The sequence below is a fragment of the Hippopotamus amphibius genome, chromosome 2, assembly GCF_030028045.1.
Source record: "Hippopotamus amphibius kiboko isolate mHipAmp2 chromosome 2, mHipAmp2.hap2, whole genome shotgun sequence".
Taxonomy (NCBI): Eukaryota; Metazoa; Chordata; class Mammalia; order Artiodactyla; family Hippopotamidae; genus Hippopotamus; species Hippopotamus amphibius.
Window position 1 is genome coordinate 133,722,247 of NC_080187.1, and position 17,678 is coordinate 133,739,924.

Genomic DNA, 17,678 nt, shown 5'->3' on the forward strand with positions numbered 1-17,678 from the left:
TTTGTGTATGACATCTCCATCTCATTTTGGTACCAAGGTAACACTATTCTCGTTGAATGAGTTAGGAAATAATTTGTCCTCTTCTATTTTTGAAAGAGTTTGTAAAGAGTTTATATTAATTCTTAAATGTTTGGTAGAATTCACCAGTAAATCTATTTGTTGCTGGGCTTTTAATTGTAGGAAAATCTTAAATAATCTCCTTTCTCTCTCTTTCTTTTATTTTAATGTCTATTCCTGTTATGTATTTCTTCCTGAGTAATTTTAGGTAGGTTGTGTCTTTTTACACCTTTGTTTATTTAATCTAGTTCATGTAATTTTTGGCATACAATTTTAATAGTATTCCCTTATTCTTTTTATTTCAGTAAAGTCAGTAAGGATGTTCCATTTTTTATTACTGAATTTAGTACTTTGAATCTTCTCTCCTTTTTTTGATTAGTCTAGATAAAAATTAGTGAATTTTTAAAATCTTTCCCAAAAAGCACCTTTGGTTTTCATTGATTTTTCTGTATTGTTTTTCTATTCTCCATTTTATTAACTTACTTTTCATTGTAATCTTTATTATTTCCTTCCTTCTGCTTGCTTTGGGTATAATTTTCTAGTCTTTGGATCCAGGGTTACTGATTTGTGTATTAGTTTTCTGCTGCTGCTATAATTAGCATGCAGCAGCTTAAATAAATACAAATTTATTATTATATAATTCTGTAGTTTTAGGTGAAGTATTTGTCTAACTGAACTCAAATCAAAATCTTAGCAAGGCTGATTTCCTTTCTAGAGGCTCTGTGGGAGAATCTATTTCCATGCCATTTCTGGTTTCTGGAAATTTCCTGCATTCATTGGTTCATGGTTATTTTCAAAACCAGCACCAAAACGTCTTCAAGTCTCTCTGACTCTCTATCTCCCTCTTGCGATTATCAATTCCACTTTTAAAGATCTGTGTACTTACATTGATACTACTCCTGTATAATACAGAATAACCTCCCTACTTTAAGGTCAACTGATTAGTAAACCAAATTCTATCTTTATACTTAATTCCCTTTTGCCATGAAGTATAAGAGATAACATACTTACGGATCCCAGTGATTAGGATATGGACATCTTCAAAGAAGGTCTTTATTTTGCTTAACACTCTGTGAAATACTTCTTCTTTTTAAATAAAGGTATTTTAAAGCTACATATTTTCCTATAAACACTGCTTCAGGTGCATCACATAAATTTTGGTATGCTGTGTTTACCTTTTCCTTCTTCAAATATTTTCTAATTTATCTTCTTTGACCCATTGGTATTTTTAGAACTCTTAATTTAATTTCCACTTATTTGCAAAGTTCTCAGACTTCCTTCCTTCTTAATTTCTAAAATTATTCAGTTTTTGTTGAAGAATATACATGGTATGATTTCAATCCTTTCATGTTTGTTAACATTTATTTTATGGCCTAGGCTGTGATCTATCCTAGTGAATATTCCATGTTTGTATTCTACTGTTTCAGGATGCACTGATTTAAAGGGGTATATTATGTCTAGTGGGTTTAGAGTATTTTTCAAGTCTTCTATACTCATGAGAGTATTCTAGCTAGTTATTCCTTAAGTTATTAGAAGTAGAGTATTGAAGTATCCAACTATTATTATTGTCAAGTTTTCTATTTTCCTTTCAATTTTGAAAGTTTTTCTTCATGTATTTTAGGGCTCTTCTGTTAAGTGGACATACATTTTTCACTTTTCAATCTTTCTGACCCTAAAACCTTTCTTTATTTATCTCTATTGATGTATTATTATCTCTTCTTTATTTCAAGTTTGTTTTTATTTCATGTTAGTATAGCCATTCCAGGATTATATGATTGCCATTTGCATATTATATCTTTCTGCATCCTTTACTTTCAGTCTATTTGTATCTTAAATCAAGTGTATGACTTCTGTAGATAATACATAATTGGGACTCTTTTTGTTTTCTTTTTTATCCAGTCTGAAAATTTCTACCTTTGATTGGACTGTTTAAATCATTCACATTTAATGTTTTTATTAGTATGGTTTGCTTTATTGGCTGTTTTGCTTTTGGATATTTATATGGCTCATTTTTGTTGTTATTGTTAATTTAATCCTCTTTTTGGCCTTCTTTTATATTAGATATTTACTAGTGTGTTATTTTAATTCATATAATCCTTTCTTTTTTCAAATATTTGAGTTATTTTCTTAGTGGTTGCTATAGTGCTCACAATATTTACCTTAACATAGATAGAATTCAGATGTATACTAATCTCCAGTGAGACAGAAACTTTATTCTTAATAGCTCTAGTCTTGCTCCTGCTTTTTTTTGCTATTATTTTATACATTTTACTTCTAGATGTGTGATCAATCCAACAATGTATCATTATAATTATTACTTTTTATGATTTAGGCATTTTAAAGTATCTGAGAGAAAAAAAGTCAACATATATTTCTAAGATTTGTTGTATAGTTTTCTTATTTTCCCTTTTTGGTTTTTATTTCTTCCTGTGAATTTGACTTATCATTTGGTTTTATTTTCTTTCTCATGTGCAGGTTTGTTCCCATTCAACTCCTTTGTGCTTATTGTCAAAAATATTATATTTTTATGTGTAACAGACCTCAAAATACAATTATGTACATATTTTTAATTAACTGTTTTTTAAACCAATTATGAAAATAAAGGAAAGGAGATATGTAACTAAATAAAATACCTATATAACTATCTTTCCTGGGCTCTTTTTTTTAAGAATGTGGGATTTAAATTACTCTCCGGTGTCACTAGCTTTCAGTAGGAAGAACTTCCTTCAGTATATATTGTAACATATCTGCTATCAAGTAATCTTCTCAGTTTTTGTTTGTCTGTGGATGTTTTTATTTCACATTCATTTCTTTCTTTTTTTTTTCTAAGCTCTTTATTGGAGTATAATTCCTTTACACTCTTGCACCAGTTTTTGAGGTACACCAAAGTGAATCAGCTGTATTTATACACATTCATTTCTGAAAGGTAGTTTGACTCAAATGAAATTCCCAGTTGGCCTTTTTATTTTCTTTCTATACTTTAAAAATGTCAATCCATTCCCTCTGACCTTTATTATTTCTTATGATGAATAACATTAATATTTGGGGGATCTCTTTGTGAGGAGTAATTTTTTCTAGCTGCTTTAAAATTTTTCTCTTTGTCTTTTTCTACTAACATTTTGACTATGATATTGCTGGGTTCTGGATCTGTTTACATTAACCTGCTTAGAGTTTGTTGAGCTGCTCAGATAAGTGGATTACTATTTTAATCAAATTTTGCAAAAGTTTTCATCCACTATTTCTTTGAAAACATTTTTTTCTTTTTCTCTTTCCTATCTTTTTGGGGCTCCCATTATGTGTGCATTGGTTCATTTAATGATATCTTAGATTTTTTTTCCCAAGTTTCCATTTATGTTTTACTTCTTTACCCTTTTTAAATTTTGTAATCTCTATCAATCTATTATTAAGTTTTCCAATTCTTTATTCTGCCAGTTTGTATCTACTTTTGAGCCCCTCTAGTTATTTTTTTTTGTTATTATACTTTTCAATCAAAATTTGCATCAGTTTTTTTTTTTTTTAACTTTTCTCTCTCTTTATTGATATTCTCTATTGGATGAGGAACTGTCTTCATGTTTCTATGCCACTGTCCTGGAGCTAGAAGCAAGAATAATGGCCTGCTTCTCCCAGGGTGAACCCTGCTTTGTGAGTGAGGCTCTATTTGGAGACAGTAGCCCCTGATTTTCTTGGGTTGTTTTCCCAGTATGGAAATTTCATCCTACCATCAAGCTGTAGCAATGGTGTTTGAAGTCCATATGCTGAGTTTAGCATACCTAGAGTAGAGTTTCCATCCTATTCATTGATGCAGAGTGCGGGAATAGAGACTTAGTCTTCTTCACTGTGTCTACCCAAAACTGAACTTTTACAAATGAAGCTGAAGCAATGAAAGATTTCTCTACCAGTCCCTCCAGAGTGAAACTATTGTCCCTAGACTGAGAGCTATATGAAGAGAGAGCCCAATCATTTTGACTGCAAATGGGGACTTCTAACATACTGAGCCAGACCAGGGGGAGAGGGTATAGGTTATGGCTCAAATCCCTTTTCTGAGATTTAGTAGATTTTCTTGAATATATGTTCATCTGTGGCTTTATTATCTTAGGACAGTCTGCCCAAACAGTAAAAGTTTATTTTTGTAAATTTCAGTAGTTAAATAGCTGTTTCACTGCAATGAGTGTCTATCCCCCTCTTCCTACCACCATTCTGAAAGACATTCCTTTATTGTAACAGTATTGATTCCTCAAAGTCACAAAGTGGGAATTATATGTCCATTTATTATTTTTTATACTTTAATATCTCAGCAATGTTTTGTTGCTTGCAGTATACAGGTGCTGTGCTACTTTTGTTAAATTTAACCCAGAGTATTTTATTCTTTTTGATGCTATGAAGAATGTAATTATTTTCCTTAATTTCATATTCCTATTATTTGCTGCAAATATATAAGAATATAATGTGTATTGTGGAAACAAATGAAAACAAACAGAAGCAATTTATTCTGAGCTTGCTATAAAATAAAGAAGTTAGCTACCATCATTTGTGTTTGGCAGAAAATCAAAGACCACAGGGAAAGGGGAAGATGTTAGAGGAAAACAATGAAGGGCTTCAGGTATGCTTTGATTGGGGGTTTGCTGGCATAGGGAAGTTGTTTGTGGGGTAACTAGGACTATTTTATATATTTGGTTTGGGGAGCATATTTGGCTTGGTCTACTTGATCCCGAGATGGAAGTGGAAACAAAAAATAAAAGTGTATTCATTTGCTAGTTCCTGGTTTTTTTACACTGATTGCTACAGAGGCTGTGTGGTAGAAATCTATAGTCATATGTGGTCTGCCCATTTTTTACTGGCATATGCAGTCTTTCAGTATATTGTCTGGTTTTTGCTAAATGCATTTATGAGTTCCAGTAGTTATTACATAGATTCCTTAAGATCTTCTACACATAGGATTGTATCATCTATTTCTTATGAATGAGAATAGGATTGCTTTACTTCTTCATTTCCAGGTGGGTGCCTATAACTTTATGTGTCATTTCACTGGAGAATTTAGCCATTACAATTGTGTTTATCAGAAAATAAAATTTTACTTCCATAGAAAAACCTAAATTATACACAAAAAAATAAGTGTAGCTAAATTAGTGATTTTAGCAAATTGCAGAGTGTAATTATATATCTATATATTTACATATCTATATCTACATGCTATGAAAAATCAATTAGAAAATTAAGAAACACAATATAATTTCCAATAGCATGAAAATACTTAAAATATCTGGGAACAAATTTAATTTAAGAGTGCTCAAAACTTCTACATTAAAAAATATAAACCTTGGTGTGATCAATTAATGTTGGCCTAAGTAATGGCCATGAGCATATATTTTTATTGGAAGACTGAGTACTATTAAGATATCAATTATTTCTAAATTTATCTACAGGGTCAAAGCAACGTCAATAAAAAAACAAACATAGATTTTGTGTGTGTGTGAAAATACAGAAGCTGATACTATGATTTATATGAAAATGCAAGGGGACCAGCAGAGGCAAAAGAGTCATGAAAAATAAAAATAAATATTTTTTATGATATGAAAACCGTGTATATTGACAGCATTAATGATAGTCTGGTGCTAGTATAAATATATGCAAATGTTAATACTGAGCAGGAAGCTTTCACTTCCAACAAAGATGAAGTGGTAGGTAACAAAGCTACCTTGTTTTAAACAAATATCTAACTTTGTAGAGTTTGGCATTCCTTAGAAAGGTAAACATGGACTTACCACACTTACCATATTATCTAAGCCATTCAATTTCCACTGTCTAACAAAGGCAAATGAAAGTGTAAGTCCATGAAATACTTATATATAAATATTCATAGCAGCTTAATTCCTAAAATCCAAAACTGCAAAACAACCCATATGTTCTTCAACATTTGATTGAATAAAGAAACTATGGAGTATCTATAAAATGAGGTATGACCAATAAAAATGAATAAATGAATTATTGATGTATGATGCACCATAGATTAATATCAGGATAATTATGCCGAGCAAAAAAAAAGACAGGTAAAAGGGAATACATGCTGTATGATCCCATTTACATAAAATTCTAGAAAATAGAAACTAAGCCTTAGGGAAGGAAAGCAGATCAGTTATTACTAGGCAATGGGGTGGGTGAATACCTGAAGGGAAGGTGGAGAAATTATTGCATTGCAGGAGGGAAATTTTGAGTTAATGGATAGGCTTAACATCTTGATGTGATGATGGTTTCATATATATATGCCTATCAAATTGTACAGTTTAAAATATGTATTTTATTGTATGTGAATTATACTTCAATAAAACTGTTTTCAAATGAAATGGAATAGAGTCCAGAAATAGAGCCATAGTTATATGAGTAATTGAATTCACACAAAGATGCCAAAGCAATAAACTTGAGACAGAAAATTATTTTCAAAAAGTAATCCTGAAACAACTGGATGTTCATATTGAAGAAAGGAAGACAACTCAATCATTTTTTCATATACCAAAATATTAATATTTGATAAGTCACAGACTTCACCAGAAGCTGAAACAACCAAGTTTCTAGAAGAAAATATGGGAGAATATTTCATAATTTGGACATAAACAAAGATTCCCTGGAAAACTTTGAGAAGTCTCAAAGAAACTGGTAATCATTAATCATTGATTATTGGTAATCAATTAAAATAATAAATTAAACTTTATCAAAATTTTAAAAATTTTAATGAGACTGCACACTACTTATACCTCACAAATGAATTTATATCCATAAAGTATATAGAACTTCTACAACTCTACCAGTAAAACACAACTAACTCAATTTTATAAAATAACAGTTTAGAAACTTGAAAGGACATTATGCAGAGGAAGTAGTGACATGGTGGAGGAGGTAAGAGGTAAATGGTTGTTGATGAGGGGAAAGGCAGGAGGAAGCTTTCTGGAGTGAGGTGATTGTTCTGTATCTCTATAGGGATGTGGATGTTAAGGGAGTGTTTTTGTCAGAATTGATCCAACTGTACACTTTACATCTATTTATTCCACTCTATGCAACTCATACCTCAACTTTTAAAAAGACACATTTGTACCATTCTTATCATTTGTAAAATCATATGAAATATTATCTAGCCACAACCTAGACTTAGAAAAACCAAGATAGTATAATATTGTTATTTTATGTGCCTATGCAATTCATTTAAAATCTATCATGATGATGAGCTGATCCTGACGAACTATTGGAACTTCCCAGTCCTGCTTTATAAAAGAACAAGTACTTTTCGATGACAGAAAACCTTATTATGTAGGACTGGGTGTACATTATTCTATAAAGTCAAATCATCTTACTGTTTTCCATCTCCATTAATGTCAAATTAGACTGAAACTCCTCAGGAAATATATACTATGAGTGTATGAACGCTGAAGAAATTAATTATGATTGATTTTATTAATTATCTATGTCTAATATCTTTACAGTAATGGGATATTTAAAACACTGAGTCAGTAGTAAATGGTACACCTAGTGATTACTTGAATACATTCCACAATTCATTGTTTCTCTTTCAAGCACAAAGGGAATTGTTAATGTTATTCATATTTTTTAACTAAACATTTTGTTTTGAGTTAATTCTAGGTTGACGTATAGTTGTAAAAAATAAGACAGAGATCGTGCATATCCTTTAACCAGTTTCCACCAATAGTAAGATATTGAAAAACTATAGTACAGTATCAGCCAGGATATTAAGATTCCTCCAGTGAAGGGACAGAACATTCTATCACCACAAAGATCCCTATGGTTCTCATTTATAGCCACACCTACTTCCCTCCTGCCCACAACCTCTTCATAACCCTCAGTAACTACCAATCTTCTCTCTTTTTGTCTAATTCTGTCGTTTCAAAAATGTTTTAAAAATGGAATCATAGTGTGTAGCATTCTGGGACTGATTATTTTGTTCTTTTTTAACTAGATTCTTGAGGTGGGTACTTAGGTTATTGATTTGAGACTTTTTCTCTCTCCTAATATACACACTTAAGGCTATAGATTTCCCTCTTAGCATTAGTTGTATCACCCAAATTTTAACATTTTATTTACATCTTAAATTCGATGTATTTTTTCATTTCTCTTGAGGCATCTTCTTTGACCCATGGATTATTTAGAAGTGTCTTGTTTAATTACAATCTATTTGAAGAATTTCCTATTAAATTTCTGTTTTTAATTTCTAGTTTGATTGCATGGGTTTAGTGATCAGATTCTTCATGATAGCAATTCTTGAGATTTGCATTTTGCTCAGGATATGGTGTATGATTTTAAGTAGAGGAGATTATCAATAATCTGAGTAAACCTGATCCAGTCATCTGAAAGGGCTTAAGAGCAGAACTGAGGTTTGGCTGAGGAAAAAGAAATTCTACTGGTAGACTGCAGCATCAGCTATTATGTGAGAGTTTCCAGGCTACCCTTCTTGATGACTTGTCCTATGGATTTTGAACCTGAGTCCATAATTCCATTATGGTTATTTCCCTAGGTCCCGAATATATAGTTGTAACAGGCATGCTCTACAACTGTCAGAATCCCTACATTAGTTTCCTGAAATGTGGAGTGAAGTTATTATGCTAGGAAAGGCCAAGTAGAAGACACAAAAACTGCCTCTATCTAGAAAAATTGTAACCTAAAATCAATACCACATTCCTAGAGGGACTGCAGAGATTAGTGCTACCATCAAGGACCTGAAGGATGCAGTGTGGTAATTCCCACCACATCCCCATTCAACTCACTTGTTTTGCTTATGCAGAAAACAGATTTTGAAAAATCACAGTTGTTACCAACACAGTCTGTTGAAGCCTATTCACTCCTCCATTGAATTATCTTAGCACCTATGTCCCAAATTAATTCCCCATAAATATAAGGGTTTATTTACTTCTCAGTTCTATTTCATCCATCTATATATCTATTCTTATTCTAGCACCAAACTGTATTACTGTAGCTTTGTAGTGAGTTTGTAAATCAGGAACTATGAGTACACCAATTTTATCCTTTTTCAAGAAATTTTTTTGGGGGAGCAAAAATGGATCCCTTCAGTTTTAAGTTCAGCTTCCCAATTATTGAAAAACAAAAAACAAAAAAAAAAAACACAGCTGGGATTCTGGTAGGGATGGCTTGCCCTGAATTTGTACATGGATTTGTGGAGTACAGCCATCTTCACAATATTAAATATACTGGTTCAGAGACCAATGTTTTTTCTATTTACTTTGGTTTTCTTTCATTACTTTCAACAGTGGTTTATATTATTCAATGTATGTCTTGCACTTTGTTAAATCGATATCTAGTTATTTTATTTTTCATGCTAATATAAATAGAATTCTTTTCAAGATTTTACTTTTGCATTGTTCATTTCTAGTATATTGATATACAGTTGACTTTTTTATGTTGACCTGTATCTTGCTGAATTCATTTATTAGTTCTAATTGTAATTTTGTGGATGACCTAGGCTTTTCTGTATACAAGATAAAATTTATCTAGGAATGGAGACAGTTTTACTTCTTGTTTCCAATCTGAATATCTTTTGTCTTTCTTTTTTTCCCTTTACCCTGGATAGAACCTCTAAGACAATATTGAATAGAAGTAGTAATAGTAGACATCTTTATCTCTGAATAAACTTAGGATAAGTTTTTAGTCTTTTATCCTTCTGGTGATGCTAGTTTTTCATACACTTTGTTGAGTTGAGGAAGTTCCCTTCTAACCCTAGCTTTTTGAATTTTTTTTTTTTGTTATTGTTATAAAAAGGTTTGGGTCTTGTCAAATGGTTTTTGTCTATCGAGATGATCAAGCTGTTCTTATTCTTTATTCTGGTATAATAGAGTCAGCTGTAAATGTTATTGAAGATTCCCTGTACATAAGCCACTTTTCTCTTGCTGCTTTCAAGAATCTCTCTTGGTCTTTGTCTTTCAATGTTTTCGCCATGGCATCTAGGATCTGGATCGTAGTAGTTCTTCGAACTTCTTAGACACATATTTAAATACTTTTCATCAGATCTGAAACTTGGAAGTTTTCAGTCATATTTCTTTGAATATTTTTTCCTGTCCCCTTTCACCTCCTCTCTTTCTGGGGCCCCCATTATACTTATGTTGATATGCTTAATAGTCTCTTACATTTCTCTGAGATACTGTTCATTTATTGTCTATTCTTTTGTCTCTCTGCTCTCTGGGTTGCAAAATTTCTATTTGATTATATTTCAATTTGCTTATTCTTTCTTCTGCCAGTTCAGATTTCCTCTTACCCAGTTCTAGTAAATCTTTTTATTAATTTCATTTATTGTGCTTTTTAGTTGCAAAATTTCTATTTAGCTCTCATTAGAGCTTCTCTCTATTGGTATTCTCTACTGCATGAGACACTATTCTCATGTCTTCCCGTAATTCTTCAGACATGATTTTCTTTAATTCTTTGAGCTTCCTTGAAGTAACTGATTTAAATTTTATGTCTAACATAACTCTGATGTCTGGGTTTCCTCAGGTTCAGTTTGTATTAATCTGCTCTTTTCTTGTTTACAGGCTGTACTTTTTTGATATTTCATATATCTCCTAATTATTTCTTAAAAACTTCATGTTTTAAATAATATAATGTGACACTCTGGAATTAAGGCTCTCCTCATTCTAGTTTGTTATTGCTTTTGGTTGTTGTTTTTTTTCCTTTGTTCCTATTTATTAGTGACTTTTTTGAACCAGATGGTCTGCTTCTCCAGCACCCAGTCTGGGAGATATAAGACAAGAAGAAAGCCCAAGGAATTCAAGACCATATTCTGAGAACCCTAAGTATTCTACCTTCCTCTCCCCAAGTTTCAGAGTCTTCATGTGTTTGTCTTATAGGTAATATGCAAAAATATTTTTGTTGTACTTCAGGAGAGTAATAAAGAAATATATGTTTACTCCACCTACCCAGAAGTGGAAATCCCAGTGCAGTTCACTTTTTTTCCTTTTTGGAACTTTTATTGAGATATAATTGACATGCAATAAACTGCATATATTTAAAGTGTACGCTTTGATATTTTTTTTCTCATTAGTAATGTATATATGGCAACTGCAATCTCCCAATTCATCCCATCCTAATCCCTCACCCCTGCTTTTCCCTCTTAGTGTCCATATGTTTGTTCTCCACAACTGTGTCTCTGTTTCTGTCTTGCAAACTGTACCATTTTTCTATATTCTGCATATATGTGTTAATATACAATATTTGTTTTTTCTGACTTAGTTCACTCTGTATGACAGTCTCTAGGTCTATTCATGGCTCTACAAATGTCCCAATTTCATTCCTTTTTATGGCTGAGTAATGTTCCATTATGTATACTACATCTTCTTTATCCATTCATCTATTGATGGACATTTGGGTTGCTTCCATGACCTGGCTATTGTAAACAGTTCTGCAATGACTATTGGGGTGCATGTGTCTTTTTGAATTATGATCTTTTCTGGGTATATGCCCAATAGTGATATTGCTGGGTCATATGGTAATTCTACTTTTAGTTTTGCAAGGAACCTCCATACTGTTCTCCATAGTGGCTATATCAATTTACATTCCCACCAATAGTGCAAGAGGGTTCCCTTTTCTCCTGTTGTTAACTTTTAAAATATAGTTTAGATATGGAGAGTTTACTGATAATTCAGTGATGGTTTTTAAGGGAAATGTGTTTACAACTATCATATGATTGAACGGAAGAAAAGATCTCTTTTTTTTATAAATCTTTGAAACCTACTCATCAAGTTCTTGCTCAAGCAAGCAGACCTCACCTCCAATATATTAGTGATTCTAACACTTCATCAACTATTAAAAAATCAAACTTTCTACAGTGTCTCATAAATGAGAAAATTATAAAACTTTTAGCATTTCTTAAGTTTGTAGGGCATTAGAGATTCTCTTTGTATTAGTTTGCTCAAGCTATCATAACGAACACCACAGTCTTGGTGGCTTAATCAATAGAAATGTATCTTCTCATAGGTCTGGAGGCTAGAAAGCCCAAGGTCAAGGTGTTGGCTGATTCAGTTTCTGGTGAGAGCTCTCTCCTGGCTTGTAGGTGGTTGCCTTCTTGTCAGATCCTCACTCCTCAGAAGATGGCCTTTCTTCAGTGTGTACATGTGGAGAGAGAGAGAGAGAGAGAGAGAGAGAGACTCTCTACCCATATGACCTCATTTAATCTTAATTACTTCCTAGAGATTCTATCTCCACTATCTCCAAATATAGTCACATTGACACACTGGGGGTTAGAGCTTCAATCTATGAATTTGGTGGTGGGGGGACACAATTCCATTCAAAGAACTCTTCACTTTTTTTCCCAGCACCAAAGCAGGCCTGGCATGTAATATTCACAGTAAAAAGTGTTTGCTGGGTGAATGTGTGAATATATGAATGGATGTATGAAAGAATGGATGCAATGATGAATATATCAGTGATTGCAAGAGCTACCTTTAATCTTCTCTTGCATACTTTACCAAGGTCTCACAATCATAGTACTCTGCCAGGAAATGTGCTGATTGTTTTACACTAAGTGTTCTAATTAATCCTCACATCAGCTCTACCAGGAAGGCATGATACCCTTATTTTATAGGTGAGAGAGCTAAGGCTTAAGAGGCTATGTGACTTGCTGAAGATCATAGAGATATTTAGTGTAGAGCATCATGATTTAAACACAAATCTAACTGAATCCAAAGCCCCCATATGTATTAAGATGTAATGTTGTCCTTTGCCAAATCCTATGAGACCTACAACCCATACCTTTGTGACACATACACTAAATCATGAATACAGAGTAAAGGTTATTCTAACATTATTAAGAAAATTCCAAAACTGATTCCTTTTGCATAAATGTATAGCATGTTCAATAATTTCAAACTGACATTTATTTAGTTTTGTTGAGAAGCTAAATGTTAAATTCCAACAAACCGCTGTTTTAAGCTCCAATGAATGGTGGTGCTTGGCTGTAGAGAAGCCTCAGTGGAATCCTGGGAGCATGAAGGAAGAGGGCAGAAAGTTAGGTCAGAAGGTGAAGGCCCTGGGGGAAACACCTAAGGGAATAAATAGGGCAAAATATTGACTGCTTTTTCCTCAGCATTTTTTAAAAGCATTCAGGCATGGAAACATAAGCACTGACTTGGACTTTATTCCCCAGCCTCTAAAAGATAACACTTCTTGCTGATTAACTTTACTCAATTTAAAGGTATTAGAGACAAGACATATTGTAAATAAATATTAATCTGGAATTTAACCATATACTAGTCAATCAGTAATGTTTTTTTGTGGCTACTATATATTGTTTAAAATTCATTATGGTTACTTTTTGTCTTGCAGATTGAATTTTCTAACTAAGAATTTCATTAAGGAGGTCAGTCTATGCTCCAATTAAGAGTGAGGTGAGATTACCAACACCAAGAGTGTTGGTGTAGGAGGTGGTAGGGGACCAACTGTGCTTCATTCATAAGTAAGATAGTCCACACACTTAGCTATTCAAGATGTCTGGTGGGAAGATAATTTCCAGCAGATTATCCAGGAAGATAATCTGAGGAGGAGTTCCTGGCAGTGCTTTATGAGAAATGCGTTTCAATAGCAGTAATGGCTAGACCTAGGATTTTCTATCATCCATAACCTAGCAAGCTTGCCCATGTAAAGGGCTCACTGTGTGAAACATCCAGCGAAAGAAGAAATGGGCATCTGAAAGTGAGAAATGATTTTTCTGGTACTGGGCTGACTGCAAACTCAGCCCTTTTTGGCCATTTTAAAAATGAATTTATCCCACTTCTCTCCTCCAGAAAGGGGCATGGAGAGCTACAAACTGCAGTGGGACAGGTCAAATTATACCAAATGAAAATTAAGATTTTTTATTAGCAATCTTTGATGCGTAGATCAACAGCTTCTGTGTGGATCTTAGCAATGATTTGTGTATGATTTTCTATGGAACGTCACAGGGACGAATTGCTTTTCTTTGGGGGAGCTGCCAGCTTTATACCCAGTGATAGCAAGTTTACTTTTCTTTAATTTTTATTTTATACTGGAGTATAGTTGATTTATAATATTGTGTTAGTTTCAGGTGTATAGTAAAGTGATTCAGATATATATATATATGTATATACCCATTATTTTCAGATTCTTTTGTCATATAGGTTATTGCAGAATATTGAGTACAGTTTCCTGTGCTACACAGTAGGTCCTTGTTGGTTATCTATTTCATATATAGCAATGTGTCTGTGTTAATCCCAAACTCCTAATTTATCCCCCCACCACGTTTCCCCTTTGATAACCATATATTTGTTTTCGGAGTCTGTGAGTCTGTTTCTGTTTTGTAAATAAGTTCATTTGTATCCCTTTTTTTTTTTTTTTTTTTTTTTTTTACTTTTTAAAGTGTGTACAGCTTGTTTGATTTTCTCTGCATTCTTCTACCCTGTGAGATAGAAGGGGGGAAGTGAATGAACACCACACCTATGCAGGATTTGACCATCCCCAAGAAGCAGGTAGCTCAGTGCATAGGTTGTTTGATGTGAGCCTGACCATAAGGAAAGGGAATAGAGAATGAACAAATTTCTTTATTATTTTGTTGACTTTTTTCCTTACACCTTAGCCTCAACAGTTACTCTCAATCCTTGTCTCTGTCTTGTTTATCTAAAACCAATACTGAGCCCTGTTCACATCAATCAATGCTGCTCCCAGATGATGATAAAGGACTCCCAGTTCTCTTGTTTAACAGCTTATTCAACACCTATTGCGTTCAGAGACTTTTCAAGATCTACACTTCCTGACTTTATGGCTACCAATCTTCTAAGGTGAAAAAGGGACAGTTTAGTTGAAAAATAGAGCCAGATTTCTCCACTTTTATAATGGTAGGAGTAATGCATATGACAAGAAAGGCCACATTTATTAAGCAGATGGGGAGATTTTGAAACAGAAATTCAAAATTTAAAATCTTATGATTATTGAACTAAAGAGAAAAGTTCAACAGTCTAAGGAATTTTTAATTTGTGAATCTAGAATCTATAATAAATAAGACTGTGGCTAGACTGAAACAAATCTTTGCATAAAATAATTTTCTGGACAAATTATCAATGTACACAAAATGGTAGGCAAGAATATTTATAATGGAAAAATTTCAAACATTTGAGAGGTATGTATTTGCATATAATAATGGAATTATTTGTGTATGCAAACTGAAAATCATGAAAGCTGCCCCTCTTTTCAGAGCCTCCTTAAGTCACTATGTGTATCAGAAAATAGAAGACACTGCCTTGTTTTTAAAATAAATTTCATAACTCTGTTGCAATTGTTAAAGTAGATAGGCTTTTCTTCCTAATTAATCTGAATTAGTGTAATTTTACAATATTTTGCATTGATTATATAACATTCTCTAAGAAAATTGATAGCATGAATCTCTGCACAAGAAAAATATCACACTGTATATTTCCAGGATCAAATGCTTCTACCATAACTTTTTTTGTTAGTGTCATCAATAAATCATCTTTTTCAGTACTGTGCACACTACAAAGAAGACATAATCATTGCTATCAAATACAGAGAGATGAGACCAACATAGGGTCAAATATCGATGCCCTTGATACTTCCCAGTGGCCTACAAACTCAATCTCAACATATGCATCAAAAGGTTTTTTTACGGATTACATAATTTTTGTGCTGTAAGCATATTACATACACAATAGAACCAACAGAGAAATAGGAAATAGAAATAACGAGAGAAGATTTTTTTGTTTGTTAACTCTCTAAACAACTTTTTGCATTTACTAAAATTACTCATAGCATACCAAAGGCAGAAATTTTTTTTTTCTTTCAAGGTCTTTCTTTCATATAACCATCAGCATGTGAACTGCAACATCTCACAACAGGCTAGAAGTGAACACTAAGTCAGAATTCCTTTGGAAACCTACCTCATCTGTTGAGTGAGTATCTGACATATGGATAAATGATGAAAACCACAGTGTGAATCCATACATTAAATATTAATATTGTTTAATTTTCTTATTTTATGGAATAAAAGTAATCATACATTTTAATGTATTTTTACACACTCCAATAGATCTTGCTCCTCTCTTTGAAGAACATTGATTTAAAAGAAGAGTCTGCTTTTTCTACCCTAACTTCTTGTAAACAATGCTTGAGTGTAGGCAAAGAAATAAGGTCAGATTTCCTAGAAGAATGTAGAAATGTGAAGAATTAAAAGTAATAGTAGTGTGAAGAACTGAAAAAAAAATAATTAAAATAATGAATAACAAAAAATTATAATGTGAAGAATTTAAAAAATAGTATATGACAGTAGTTAGCCAAAACATGGTTTTCTTACTTCCCAAAACAAATGTTTATTGCTCTCATCTCTTCTGGGTTTTGACAGATATCAAATATAGACTAAAAGCTAGAACATAAATAAGAACAGTGATTCAGCAAATACTTCAATGAAGTTTTTTTTCTTTAAAACATATCCATTCTTTCTGTTAGTCTCCAAAAACTAATGGAAAACTATTTCATAAAGAACTAGCATGTTTTATTCTAAACAATTGACTTTTTCACTTTATTGATAATATTTTCAAAATGTTCATAAAATCAAAGTGGAATGAAAACTTATACAATATCCACGTCTTCTTTTAGATAAAAATTTAAATAATGAATAAAATAATGTAGATTCTCAAAGTAGTTTTAGCTGGGTAATACTCTGTTCATTTTCTCAATCAATGAATGCCACCATCTGTGAAACTGTTGCAAGATGAATATTTCAGTTCTCTCTCTTCTATTTTGTGTAGTCTTCTCCCAAGTATCAGAAATAAGAGGCTGCAATCCTTAATCACAAAGTTGTCAGATGTACCAAAATTATTATAATAGAAAAAAAGATCAGAGCTTTGGTCAAATGCTAGCTAAAAATTTCTTTGCAAGTGAAAATATGGATAGTGGTTAAACTCCTCCTGTGATAGACTTTTAAGGCAGTGCAATTTCTTCTCCATTGGAGTTCCCAGCATGTGTAACAAGAGTGAAACAGAACAAATCTGTTCTCCATCAACATAAGGTTAATTTTTTTTCTAATTGATAGGAAAAAAAAAATCTCATTTGACTGCCCCATATTTCTTTCCAAATTAAAGCAATAACAACCCAGCATCACCACTTTTGGCAAGCTTTCTTTTATTGGGCATGAAAGAAATAGGATTTTCCTTCATAGCTACATTTTTTTTTTTTACTTTCTTAATTGTAAATACAAATATACTTTTTAGGAACTCACACACAGTTTTGGCTCTATTAATGAATGGACTGAGTTTCCAAAGCTTCTGTGTAAGTCAATTGCGTATCCTCACATGATCATAAATATTGATTTACATATTGTCACCAGGACAGTAAAGATCTATTTAATATAAAACATACATGGAAACACACACCATGTGTGTCCTCATTTATATTTAGAGTAATTGGGGACCACCTGAGCTAAAGGGACATATGTACAGTGATCTGATATGATGGAAAGTGTGTGCTATTTAGAGTCAAATAACCTGTGCTTGATTTACTTTACTAAGCAGTAAAGTTTGTAAAACCAGTTAGTAAAGTAAATCTCTAAAAGGCATGATGATAATTATGTTTTTATTGGCTTGTTGTATAGATTA